Source organism: Erpetoichthys calabaricus, chromosome 12 (genome assembly GCF_900747795.2).
Source record: "Erpetoichthys calabaricus chromosome 12, fErpCal1.3, whole genome shotgun sequence".
In the NCBI taxonomy this organism is placed as follows: domain Eukaryota; kingdom Metazoa; phylum Chordata; class Cladistia; order Polypteriformes; family Polypteridae; genus Erpetoichthys; species Erpetoichthys calabaricus.
Window position 1 is genome coordinate 154,951,185 of NC_041405.2, and position 13,794 is coordinate 154,964,978.

Below are 13,794 nucleotides of genomic sequence, written 5' to 3' on the forward strand. Positions count from 1 at the left end.
AGAAGTCTCTTTTAGGAGTGAATCAAGCTCCGTGTGTAGTCGGAGGGGACAGTTCTGTCTCTCAATTAAAAGAATAGAAAATCTTCCTCTTCATAGGGGCGTGCCTTGGGAGCCCCCAACAGGAGCAGAGGATGTCTGGGGGAGACCAGAGATGAGGTAGTGAGACAAAAGGACAGCAGCAGTACAGGCTTTTAAATGTTTGAAGTGCTGTACGAGATGCAGATCAGCAATCCAGCAGCTGATCGAGCAAAGAGGAGGTAAAAAAAACACTATTTGTTTCCCATTGTATCACCGTTTAAGAGGGGGTTTCGGAGGAGCAACCGCATCTCCTTGGAGTGCGTTCAGCCACCCTCTTCACAATGCGAGCAGCAGAGACGCAGGCCGGTGGGGGTGTGGGTTGTCAGCAAGCAAAACGAGAACGTGGTGAAGCCCCCTAGTTATTCCTTAAGATTATGAGGTGGGAGGAGCATTGAAAGAAACAAGATATACATGCTAAACACTAAATGGGTATCATAATATTAATAAAACTTACATACTGTGACATGTGAGTCACTGTCTTACACCCCAAAACCAGAAGGCTGAGTCACAATCTTCAGAATGGTCAGCTTTATTAACAACTTCAAACAGGAACAGCAAGCATTTTTATTGAGACAGGAGCTACCACTCTATAACACACAAACACAGCAAGCAAGCAGTGACTTCATTAGTCATTCCACCTCGGCTCCCTCCTTCAGTCCAGGTACTGATAATCCTCCTGTTCAAGTTGATCCCGCGGCTGCAAATCAGGGATTGGGATCGGATTGTCCTGAAGGAGAGGGGACAAAGAGAAAGTGGACCAGGTCATTGCCTGATTTAAAATATCGCCCCCCGTATCGGCATTCGGTCCTTGGCCGATGTAACCTTTGCAGACAGAGCTGTGAGCGAACTCATTGTCATGGTGATGAGTGTTCTATGGCCGACGGACATTCTACTCTGTGAAGGAGCTGTTGAAGCAGGACGCGTAGCGCGGCGGGGTTGTGTACACGTCACAATACGAATATGAAAAACACTTCAGACACAACAATAAAAAGGAAAATAAACACTGATTAGATCGCCTATGGATGTTACTTTGCTGATGTTTTGAACTGTGTAATTGAATAGACATTGCACATACGTATTGCATTTACGCTAAGAACTTTAAATGTGACTTTAGCAAACAAATACAAATCTGATTACTTTTTCCCATGTAAAATGTAAGTTAGCAATCTGAGAAGTTCCTTTGTAGGTAGTTTGATCTCTGTAGGTTCATATGAGTTTTGTACACTTTATTTACGGGGATAAATCAAAAGGAAAAGAGAGAGAGAGGTTGGGAGCATGTGCTGATCACGGCCCGTTTCCGCACCCACCAAACGACGAACCACCCAGATTGAGATCCAAGTGCAGCTGTGCAACGGGTGACACCTCAGCACAACACTAAACAGTGTGAGGGTTTTTTACGGTGGCTGCAGTGCTAATATATGGATATGTATTAACGTCATACCCAGAATGGAGCAATTGTTTGTTAAGGACCTTGCTCAAAGGCCCATCGGAGTAGAGTCATTTTATGGGATTCGAATTGGCAACCTTCCAATTACCGGTGCAAATCCCTAGCCTAAGAGCTACCACTCAGCCTAAAAGGTAAAATGTACTTTGAAAATAACACTATAACCACAACAGAAAGCAGCTGACACAATACAACACCTTTGCGATGGCTTATGGGTACTTTGAACACGCACAGCGCAGTACTGTGCCGTTAGTCTACTTGAAGCCAAGGTCAAATGAGCATGGATGCTCTGCTTCGGAATTGCACTATCGTTAAACAACATGCCGTAGTGAGATTTCTTTGCGCCGAGTGATTGAAACCTGCTGAAATTCACTGAAAGATGTTGGCTCAATACAGAAGTGAAAACATTGTGATCCCATGGAAAGTTTATGAATGAATGGAAAGGTTTATAGCGGAAACAACAAGTTTAACTGGCGAAGCTCAATCTGGCCAACAATGAGCACGCAAGCCCACACTTGACTTGGCGAATGCCTTTATCAGAGAAGACCAATGGATTTCATTGTCTACTGCTGCAGCATAAATGATTCATAAGTTTCAAACTGCGTGCCATTATGAGTTAATGTTTTCACCACTTTGTATACGCGGCGGCGCGTCCACATTAGTGCATTCCATGCGCAGCACGTACCAGCAGTGCACCGGGGCCATGCCTCTGTCTCTGATGTCATTTTCACCACGCTGATGCATTAATTTCAGAGACAAGTATAATAAGGTACAATGTATTTTATTATTATTTAATGTTTGTAATGTCTTAATGTACGTAATTGATTAATTAAACTTTAGCATAGGTATGTGTTGTGACCACTAGGGGGTGCCACTGTGCCCCAAGCACATCTCCACAACACACAGTTCCAAGTTAAGATAAAGATACGGGGCCACCCTTCCACACTATAATACCCAGGCAACCCTGTGAGTGTCCAAATTGGGACTAAGCTGGAGATACACCACACTGAAGGATGAATTATTCCCAATACCCAACCTTCCCCAGGCCATGTATTATTTCGGTTATCCTGACTGTTATAGGAATTGAGGATCATCCCAGCCAGGTTGCCCCTCCACTCCTGTGGTCCTTCTATTACAGCCTCCCATCCAAGCAGGGGATCATCTTTAATCCCAGTCTTTCCTGTCTGGCACTTATAGTATGTAATTAAAATGGCTTATGTATAGGGATCACTACTATCTGCGATTTCGAGCATCCAGAGTAGGTCTTGGAATGTAAAACCTGCAGATACGAGGGGACTGCTGTAATTTCTAATAACTTCTTTGGTGTTCAACTGTACATTTTTTATCGTGACTAAGTCAGTAAAGAAAGAAAGAGAAAGAAAGAAAGAAAAAGTTTTTACACAGTCAGTTTCGCAATGAGATGTTGTGTTTGCCAAGCAGAACTTTTTGTTTTCCTTCAGTAAATTAAACTTTCGGTTTGCCTGCCAACTGTCAGTGGTAAATCATCAGGCAATGAAATGGGAATAACATCAACATGGCCTCATGCAAGTTTCCCTTACGAAAGTGACACATTCAGAAACAGAGAATTTGTAACCAGCCAACCGGCAAATGTTTATTAATTAAAGGGCAAGCTCCACTGACTATTCAACATTTACTTTTTTCCCCCCTGATATTTTCTTTCAAAATCCAATATTTCATTAAATGTCTAAGAGACGTAACAATCTTTAACAGCCCTATTTGTCGTGCCCCTCTTCCATCGTTTGGACTTTATTTCTTGCTTCTGCTTTTTTCCTACATTGTACTATATTTTTTAATGCTTACTGCTTGCTATGAAAATCGATTCAAGACTGTGATCATTATGAAAGACACCTTACTATTAGAACATTAGAAAGATTTAGACGAGAACAGGCGATTCGGCCCAATAAAGCTTGCCAATTCTATCCATTTAATTCTTCCAAAATAACATCAAGGCAAGTGTTTAATGTCCGTAAAGTCCTGCTGTCTACCACATTACTTGGTCACTTATTCCATGTGTCTGTGGTCCTCTGTGTGAAGAAAAACCTCCTAATATTTGTGTGAAATTCACCCTTAAGTTTCAGACAGTACAATTCAGAAGCTGTTACGAAGGCTAACAGAATGTCAGGTTATATAGTGCCTTGATGTGTGGAGTACAAGTCACAGTTTTGGTCTCCAGGCTACAAAAAGGACATAACAGCACTGGAAAAGGTCCAGAGAAGAGCGACTAGGCTAGCTGCAGGGCTACAGGGGATGAGATATGAGGAAAGATTAAAAGAGCTGTGATCTTTAACCATTTAATGTAAGTAAATGTAAAGAATTACACACAAGAAGTAAAAATGTGAGGGTTGAATACACAATGGGAGGTCTGAAAATCGAGAGTATGCCTCATGAGAAGGATTTAGGAGTCATATTGGACTCTAAGCTATTGACTGCCAGACAGTATTCAGAAGCCATTAAGATGGAACGTCAAGTTATATAGCACCTTGATGTGTGGAGTGCAAGTCACAGGAGGTTCTGCTGAAGCTTTATAACATACTGGTGAGGCCTCATCTGGGGTCATGTGTGCAGTTTTGGTCTGCAGGCCAACAAAATGGACATAGCAGCTTTAAAAAAAGTCCAGAGGAGAGCAACTAGGTTGACTGCAAGGCTACAGGGGTTATGAAGTCTTTTCAGTTTAAACAAAGGGAGAATAAGAGGGGATATGAGTGAGGTGTTTAAAATTTTGAAGGGAATCAGTCCAGTGGATCGAGACTGTGACTTTAAAATAAGTTCATCAAGGACACAGTTGGAAGATTGTCAAGGGTTAATTTCTCACAAACATTAGGAAGCTTTTTTTTTTCATATTGAGAACTGTAGTCACGTGGAGTAAGTGACAGAGTAGTGTGGTAGACAGTAGGACTTTAAGGACCTTCAAAATTCAACTCGGTGTTATTTTGGAAGATCTGAGTGCATAGGACTGGCGAGCTTTGTTGAGCCTAATTACCTGATCTTGTCTAATGTTTTAATTAACATTGCTTTTACAAATCCCATACCAAATGGTTTACAGGTGCATCTCAATACATTAAAATACCATCAAAAAGTCAATTTACTTCAGTAATGCAATTCAGAAAGTGAAACTCATATATTGTATAGATAGATTCATTACACACAGAGTGATATATTTCAAGTGTTTACTTATTTTCATTTTGCTGATTATAGCCTGCAGGTAATGAAAACTCAAAATTCATTATCTCAGAAAATTAGAATATTACATAAGACCAAAAAAAAAATTATTTTTAATACAGAAATGTTGGCCTACTGAAAGTATGTCCATGTATGCACTCAATACTTGGTCGGGGCTCTTTTGGCATGAATGACTGCATCAATGCGGCGTGGCAAGGAGGCGATCAGCCTGTGGCACTCTGCTGAGGTGTTATGAAAGCCCAGGATGCTTTGATCGCAGCCTTCAGCTCGTCTGCATTGTTGGGTCTGGTGTCTCTCATCTTCCTCTTCCTCATAGATTCTCTGTGGGGTTTAGGTCAGGCGAGTTTGCTGGCTTGAAGTGCTCTAAAATTTTCTGGTAGATGTTTGGCTGTGCTGACTTTGGACTTGATAAAACATGGTGGACCAACACCAACAGATGACATGGTTCCCCAAATCATCAATGACTGTGGAAACTTCACACTGGACCTCAAGCAACTTGGATTCTGTGCCTCTTCACTCTTCTTCCAGACTCTGGGACCTTTGATTTGCAAACTAAATGCAAAATTGACTTTCATCTGAAAAGAGAACTTTGAACCACTGAGCTGTTGACAGTCCAGTCCGTTTTCTCCTTAGCCGTTGTCTCTGGTTCAGGAGTAGCCTGACACAAGGAATGCTGTGACAGTTGTAGCCCACGTCCCGGATATGTCTGTGTGTGGTGGCTCTTGAAGCACTGACTCCAGCTGCAGTCCACTCCTTGGGAATCTTCCATAAATTCTTCAGAATCCTCTCAAGGCTGCGCTTCTCCCTGTTGCTTGTGCACCTTTTTCTGCTGTCACATTTTTTCCATCCTCTCAACTTTCCATTAATATGCTTGGATACAGCACTCTGTGAACAGCCAGCTTCTTTAGCAGTGACCTTCTGTGGCTTAGTAGGAGGGTCTCAATGACTCTCTTCTGGACAACCGTCAAGTCAGCAGTCTGATTGTGTGGCCTACTGAAGCAGACTGAGAGACCATTCCAAGGCTCAGGACCCCTTTGCAGGTGTTTTGGGTTAATTAGCTGAGTGGAGTGGGACACCAGGAGTCTACAATATTGAACTTTATTGCAATATTCTAATTTTCTGCAATACTAAATTTTGGGTTTTCATTAGTTATCTATACTAATAAAAGGCAAAGCCCTCACTGACTCACTCATCACTAATTCTCCAACTTCCCGTGTAGGTAGAAGGCTGACATTTGGCAGGCGCATTCCTTACAGCTTACTTACAAAAGTTAAGCAGAATTCTACGTGTAACGGTCATGATGGTCGACAATGTCCGCCATGTTAAACTTTCTTATTTATGGCCCCATCTTCATGAAATTTGGTAGGCGGCTTCCCTGCGCTAACTGAAACCGATGTATGTACTTATTTCGGTGGTATGACGCCACTGTCGGCCGCCATATTGAACTTTCCAACGGTCTTTGTTACTTATGGGCCCATCTTCAAGAAATTTGGTACGCAGGTTCCCAACGCTAACTGAATCCTACTTACGTACATATATACGTCCATAGCCTGCTCGGTCGCAGTGTGAGGCGCCGTTGGGTCCCCCATCCCCACGCCTCACATGTAGTTGGCTGCCTGCCTATATAAGGCCGTCCATCACTCCGGTCTCTTCATTCCCTTCCTTGCTTCACCAAGGTATTCACGTCTCCCTGATGATAACTGCAGCCTTTTTATTTAATCCACGGCTTCTCCGCTGTTTTATTGTTCATTTATTTCGATTAGTTATTGTGTAGGTATTTTAGACTTAGTTTACATTGTTCAGGTACCCTTTTCCTTTATTGTTCCATCTGTACCCCCATTAACATGTCTATCGAGGTGATCACCATTGATCAAAGAACTGTCACTTACCGAGTGGTTTCTATGTCTGGAGATGGCACCTGCCTTTTCCATTCTCTGTGTTACATATTGCAAGGCCATATCAGGCTCACTCTTGATATCCGGAGGAACATTGTGTCTTATGTATTGAATGACTGGGACAGGTTCAAGGTGTGGACTGGTGATGGTACAGGAGATAATTATACTACACAGGAGCACTATAAGAGTGAAATGCTTAAGCCCTTCACCTACGGTTATGCATGTGAGTTGATGGCTGCCGCTGAATTGTTCGGTTGTCGCTTTCAAGTGCCCTGAAATGGCCAAATATTTTACATCTTTAGACAACTGCCAATGCCTCTTAAACATCTTAGATTCACAGGTGACAATTTGAGTAGTGGATACTTTGATGTTTATGAATGTTTAAACTCTCAAAAGCTGGATGCGAAGTTATCGATGAAACCCATTTCAATTCAAACGCCTCCAATTTCCAGTAAGGTTGTGCTTCGCAATGACAATTAATAAGTCTCAGGGACAGACCCTACAAAAGGTTGGCATTGATTTGAGGCAAGATTGCTTTTCACATGGCCAACTATACGTTGCATGCTCAAGAGTAAGCTCAGCGCACAGCTTGGTCATATTACACCCAGAGGGCCAAACTGACAACGTGGTATACAAAGAGATCCTTAACAAATAATTATTGGTATATTTTCCATCAGTTTAAAAATTTTAAAGCAGTACTTCGCCACTGCAAAGCGCAGATATTTTGCTAGTAAGCCATAATCAGCAAAATGAAAAGAAATAAACTCTTGAAATATATCAATCTGTGGGTAATGAATCTATATAATATATGAGTTTCACTTTTTCAATTGAATTACTGAAATAAAGTAACTTGTTTCGATGATATTCTAATTTATTGAGATGCACCTGTATAAAAGGGACATCTACTTTGCAGTTGTCATTCCAACAAATGACACATCACAAACAATTGCGGTAATGGTAATGCATTTTATTACTAGAAATGTTTGTGATGTACCGTCTGTTGGAATGATCAATGCAATACATTTTAGTACTACATGCATTACAAAATACATTCCAGTAGATTTTGCACTGAAAACATTAACACTGAGGTCTATGCTGATTACTCAGATTTCAACCCATTTTAGATGGGTAGCACAGCTAATTTAAAATTACATGTGCAACACAGTGAAGTCTGAATACTTTCTGAATCCTCTGTATGTAAGTGTGCCACTCAGTGGACTAGTGGCCCATCTTTTTTTTTGTGCTGCCAGAATATGTTTTGATGTCTAAGGAGCTTTGAATTAAAACAAGTAGGCTAGATGGATGGGGGCTCAGTAAAGCCCTTTATGCTCCTGCTCGCTCAGCACATTGTCACCACCTCCCTTTAATTGGGTCTGTGAAGACCCGATGCTTCCACAATCCTGTGAGGGAGGTTATGGTTTTATGTGTGTCTTTTGAGCTGCAACTCCAAGCCCTGTCCTCAAAATCTGTCACCGGGGCCTCATCGGAGTCCATGTGGCATCAATCACTGGCACTGCAGAGACAAGAACCTCATGAATCTGATTAAAATGAAAGCCCCTGCTTCTCTCATATGTGAATGAGTTTTTAATTTATATTCCAGTTTGCAGACGAGATGAATGGGGGAAGGGACAATGTAGCCCCTCCCCTCAGGGCAGCGCTGCAGAATTGAAAGAAGAAGAAAAGGCTATTTGCATGGCGTGCTGATTGATGGTATAGCACCAGGCCACAATCGGGTAAATTATTTACGACATGGAAACGTAAAATAATTAGATGCCACATCTCGCACTGGCAAACAAATTACACAGAGCTTCAAGCGGCAGACAAGCAATTTCTTTCTTGCTGATCCCTTGAACCGGCTTCCCGTGTTCTGTTCTGTCTGTCTTGGTTAGGAGAACGGAGGTGTGGCCTTACGGAGCCTTTCTCCCCAAGCTACATGAAAAGAAACCCCTGTTAGGCCTGATCCACAACCTTAAACCCCCAATATCAGCTTTGGTTTTCGGTGGACAGCAAGTCAGTCCAGGTGGCACAGAGGAGGTCACCCTGTTGGGTTTTACTCATTCTCTGTTTGGAACCCAGTCACTGTGCCATATCTTTAAAAGCAAAATAAATGAAATCAGCCCCAGCAACTTATTTGCAGTGTCTTGTGAAAATATCTGTCCCCCTCGGTGTTTGTCCTGTCGCATTACAGCCAGGAATTCAAATGGATTTTTGGGAGGTTAGTAGCATTTGATTGACACAACATGCCTGCCACTTTAAAAGTGCAAAATGTTTTTGATTGTGACATAAACAATAATTAAGACCAAAAAAAAAACAGAACTCCTGAGTGTGCATAGGTCTCCCTAAAAGTCAATACTTTGTAGCACTCCCTTTTGCTGCCAGTCGCTTGTTGAATGTCTCTATTAGCTTGGCATACCTCGCCACTGGCATTATCACCCAATCCTTAAGGCCAAACTACTCCAACTCCTTCAAGTTTGATGGGTTGTGTTGATGTTCAACAGTCTTTACGTCATGCCACAGATTCACCATTCGGTTGAGGTCTGAGCTTTGATGAGGCCATTCCAGACCACTCCAGTCTTGCTTTAGCAGTCTGTTTAGGATCATCCATTGTCCTGCTGAACCTTCATCTCAGTCTCAGATCTCTAGCAGGTTTTCCCCAAGAATTGCCCTATATTTACTGTCCTCCATCTTTCCTTGGTTGCTGACCAGTTCTCGTGTCTCGACAGCGTGATGCTGTCACCACCAAGTAGATTGACTACATGAATGGTGTTCTTGGGGTGATGTGAAGTGTTGGGTTTGCGCAGCATATAGCATTTCTCATAATGGCTAAAAACCTTGAATTTGTGATTACAGATCTCTCTGTCACCACTGGTATTTTTCTCCATTATTCTGCTTGGCAAAGCTCTGTGTCAGAGGTGGTAAGTGAACAGCCTTTGTCAAGTCCACCCACAAATTGTTCGCTGGATTGAGATTTGTGCCTATATTTATCAGGCGTCACAGAGTAGGAAAACGGTCCTAACTGGCTCAAAAATCACAGAGCGACACAAATTTGGTTCCGCTCTTAGGAGCAAGGAGTAAAAAGCCGTGAGTCCTAGCACCTCATGTGTTGGTTGTTTGGTGAAACGTAACGTTTAAAATTTGAAATCGACAAAACGTCAAATGTACCATACTGTATAATATTCTGCTTGACAGTTTAAAATTACAAACACCGAATTTCCAAAGTCAATGAATATCAACTGTAAGTTAATAACGAGCTCTACAGCCTACAAAAGAGTTGTTATGTAGTCCCACAAAGCGATCAGTGCTTAATTTGACTGCGTTTTAAAGAAAATTCCAAAGCGCTTAGCATGTTTTCATCAAATACGGTCTTCCTAATTCGTTCTTTGCTTTGAATGTCAATGGCTGATCGTCTTCCTCGTAATAGCCATGAATTCACGTACCGTATATACTTGCGGATAAGTTGGGACTTGATTTTACCGTATAATTTCTGGTATTTTATAATGTCGGCTTTACACTGTAAAAGCAGATCATTACTGTCACCCCGAGTCTGACTTGGGCTTTACCGTATTTACATAGAATTCAAAGGCCCAGTCACACTCAGGGTTAACACCAAGGAGGTCAATGAGCACAATCGCTAAACATTAAGCAAAATTAATGTTTGTCTAGAAAAGGCAGAAGATTAACAGAAATAAATACCGTTAATACTCGCGGATAAGCTCGCCCGCGGATAAGTCGGGACTTGATTTTACCGTATAATTTCTGGTATTTTATAATGTCGGTCGTATAAGTCGAATGCGGAAAACTCACTCTATTGGTCCAAGAGATTATGAAATGTTAACGCCCACCTGAGAGAGTAACCACCAAGCACACGGCCATTTTTTTCTGTGTGGCTATATCAGCGCATGCTCCTAACCTCTCTCTCTCTTTTTCACTCTATTGTGCATACGTGACCACACGGTAATACCTGAACTATTCTGAAGCAACATCTGCACTGTTTTGTGTTTTTTGTATTTCACACCCTCATACACCTTTATCGTAAGAGCATTACTTATCTATGATGGAGCGTTCGATCAGAAGAAAATATGAAGCTGGTTTTAAATTAAATGTCGTTGAAGTAGCGAAAAAAATTGGTAACTGTGCTGCTGCAACAAGATTCGATGCGTTTGAAAAACTGGTGCAAGATTAGAGGAGGCAAGATGATGTAAAAAAAAAAAAGTAACTAAGTGTCGCATTTTTGAATGGGTGTACAAGTCGAGGTCTAATGTTATGATCGATTTTTCTGGTTTCAAGACCCGATTTATACGTGAGTATATATGGCATCTCACAGGATCGAAGCATGTTGAGTGGAGGGACAACCAATCATTTGAAGAGAACGGCGGAAGTGGTGCGACTTAGTATCGAGGCTCTCATTAGAGTAACAGATTCGTGAAGACCCACATTCACACTCACTTGTTGAAACTGGAATACAACTAAGAGCATGCAGTAGAGGCTGCAGTTTTTCAGACTGTTTTTTCAATGAGGTATTGACAGAATCCTCTTTCTGTAGAACGGTTGTCACGGCTGAGGTGTTAGTACACTGTACCATCACAAAAAAGCTCTGCATTGTCTACTCTTTTGCCTTCTATCTCAGTATGTGGTAAATCCAGCCCTGTCAATACACAAAAACGTAATGGCACTGAAAAGAGTAAGTGGGCCATGCCTGGTCTTGACTTTTTTTTTGTCAGGAGACAACATTCTAGCCAGCAGCCATACCACTTATTCTTCAAAACAGCTCATCCATTTGAAGCTAAGCATGTTTGTGCCTGGCCAGTTTTGGGATAGAAGGTCAAGTGTGGAAAAGCTTGGGTTACTGCTGTCCTTCGCGTGAGACATAAAACCGAAGTCCTGACAGTAAAGATCCCAGGGCATCTGTCAAAGAGTAGGGGTATATCTCATTGTCCTGGCTAAATGGCCCATCCTGGTTCTTTAGGGCCTCCAAATCATCCTCTGTCTCTAATTGGCTACCTCTCTCACTCCTTCACCACCGAGTAGCTAATGTGTGAGGAGCATACTGACACAATAATGGCTGCCGTCACATCATCCAGGTGGGTGCTGCACATTGGTGGTGGTTGAAGTAGCTTCTCCCTATCAATGTAAAGTTCTTTGAGTCGTCGGAAATGCGCTATTTAAATGTAATGTATTATTATTAAAGCTGCCAACAACAAGGGAAGGGTTATTTGCATATTGTGCAGTGGTTCTCGAACATGACTTCAGATCTCCTAGACTAATCTAGAAAGCCAATGATGACAAATTCCTCTTTCTCACTAAGAACATTTTATATTTATTCTTTCTAAAACAACAGTCAGCTCTCAGTTACATTGTCCGTAAAATCGTGGACTGGATTTGATAGAAAGTTCAATGTCGTCATTTGATTTGACGTGTCATAAAGTGTCAACTGAAGTGCACCAATGAAATACCTTATACAGTCTAAGGGGCTCTACAAGATCACTCTAATTCTGTAAAAGTGTCAGTAAATTGGCATCACATGTTGTGTGAAGTGTGCAAATAATGAAGCACATTATATAATCCGCGTGGCCATATTGGCTCAATACTGTTGAGTTGTCATTTGCACAAATGGTGTAAATGTGATTGTAGATAGCATTGTAAAACCCACAATACATCCCAGCAGTCTCCGTTCCCAGAAACCCACATGATTTGTGTTAACAAATGTAATGGTTGGCAGGCGGGGACTGGTGTCCCTACCAGAATGGGCTCCCTTCCAGTGCCTGGTTGGGTGGTTCAGGTGGCAAATAGACATGAAAAGTAAGGTGGGTATGCTGGCGTCCCGGCAGGATTAGATAGAGGAACATTACGTGGCCCGGAGGCCAGCATGAAGAAAGGACCTCCTCACTTCCTCCTGAGCTGAATTGTCCAAGCTACATGCTCTTCTGAACTGCTAGATGGCAGCAACCCTGGAGTCAGGTACACAAGTGGACACCCACAGGGCATGCTGGGAGTTGTATTGCCGTAGAACAGCTCTTTTGATGTTCCTGGATTTTGCCAGGGGAGTGCTACTGGTTTTTGGGACTTTTGCATGACCCAGAAGTGTTTCTACTGGACCATGTCCTAGCCCCAGAAGCACTCCCGGTTCTTAGATAAAAGGAGCCACTCTGCCACATCCAGGCGAGTCGGCATTGGGTCGAAGGAGGACAAAGCTCACCTGGAGGTGTGGAGGAGAGGAAACAGAGAAACAAAGAGGAGTTATGGGTGTTGGAAGAAGCCTCGTTAAGGCTGAACCCAGGGACTTGTGTTTGTGTGGTGGTGTCTGAGGTTTAGGGTGCATCACTGCCCCCTACTGATCACACAAGTAAGTGTTCCTAATAAATTGGTCACCTCGTGTCTCGTCACGTACAAGAATGCACTCAGATTCTCATTTGCACGTTCAACCAACATACAACATTCGCCACTCTCCAGTGCGCTATGATAAACAAGAGCGTATTAGGAGACCATGGAGAGAGCCCACTCCAAAGTGAATCCCCCAATCTACATTAAACTTGACTGAGTTATTCACAGTATGAGATGCTAGAAGCCTGTTGATTTGGAATTAAATCACCCAAGTGTTTTGTCATTCAAAGAAGCAGCCTGTCCGGGCCTTGCTTGTGATGTCATTAGTGGCTGCATAAAGAACTTGTGCCCCCCATTTCCTGGTTCACTTGTATCACAATAGCAGAGACGTAGCGTTCATGGACTTTTCATGGTCACGCATTATTTTCTTTGTACATCACCAAAATTAGCATTTCTGACAGAAGTCATCACAGCAGGGTTTTTCGGAAGCTGAATGACAATGAGATGAATTTCTAAAGCGGAGATGAAATAAATATGGGGAATTGCACCTTAGGAAGATGGTGGGAGGGTATACGGGATACGGTGAAACTCCCGTATGCCTCCTCAAACGTTGTTCTCTTTTATCCTGGGTGACCGTCCTTTGACACTCCAGTGAGGAGGCAGGGGCACAAGGGTCATCACATGCCCCCCCTCCGCAGCTGCCAGAATAAAGTATTGACAGCTTAATAACACGTTTGTGCCAAGATCGATCTGCAGCGCCAACTGTGAAGGGCCGAGCGCAAGGGAGGCGACGTGATTGTTAATTAAAGATTTTTCAAGGCCGCTGTCAGTCTGTTCACTATGCTAACCCCGCTG

The 13,794-nt window shown here is 42.5% G+C and overlaps 1 protein-coding gene across 3 annotated transcripts in view; it reads left to right on the forward strand.

Annotated features, from left to right (window-relative positions):
- kdm4b (lysine (K)-specific demethylase 4B) overlaps nucleotides 1-13,794 on the forward strand; it is a 349,744-nt gene that overhangs the window by 316,392 nt on the left and 19,558 nt on the right. The window lies entirely within an intron of this gene.